This window comes from Oreochromis niloticus, linkage group LG1, assembly GCF_001858045.2.
Source record: "Oreochromis niloticus isolate F11D_XX linkage group LG1, O_niloticus_UMD_NMBU, whole genome shotgun sequence".
NCBI classification, from domain to species: Eukaryota; Metazoa; Chordata; class Actinopteri; order Cichliformes; family Cichlidae; genus Oreochromis; species Oreochromis niloticus.
The window spans coordinates 17,685,365-17,685,991 of record NC_031965.2 but is presented as its reverse complement, the minus strand read 5'-3'; positions in this window follow the sequence as shown (position 1 = coordinate 17,685,991).

Here is a 627-nt window from a genome sequence, read left to right as displayed (position 1 = left end):
CCTCTCTCAGACTGTCTCTCTCTCCCCCTTTTCCTCTCCCAGCATCTGTCTCTCACAGCTCCACCCTGTCCATAGCTGGGGTATGTCTCACAGTCATGGAGTTAGAATTTCAGAAGCAGGCCTCCCATGTATCCCAGCACATGTGCTGTCACTCACAAGTCCAGAGAGAGAGAGAGCGTGAGAGAGGGAGATGAAGAGAGAGCCAGGGCAGCTGTTAGCGCTGCAGACAGACACTGTGTCTTCACCAGTGAATGAGTTTTAAACACTTCAGAGACACAAAGCTAAAGAAGTGAATGAAAGAAAGACCAGACGGGATGTAAAACAATTAAAAATGCATTATTAGTTCTGTTGCATTAAACCGCAGAACTAATCGCTATGTTGATTCTTTTTAAGCTGATTTCTTCTCTAAAAGTCTTTTTAGTGATTACAGCTTGGAAAAGAGTGAGCCTATAGGAGAAAGTTGAACCATTTCCAGTTAATCAATCTAATGTAACACCTGCAAATCCACACCTCAATTTTATAAAGCAAGGGTGTCAAACATAAGGCTCGGGGGCCAGACTCAGCGTGCCAAAGACTCCAATCTGGCCCATTGGAAGGTTTTGGAAATGCGAAGTAGGGCTGAGATTT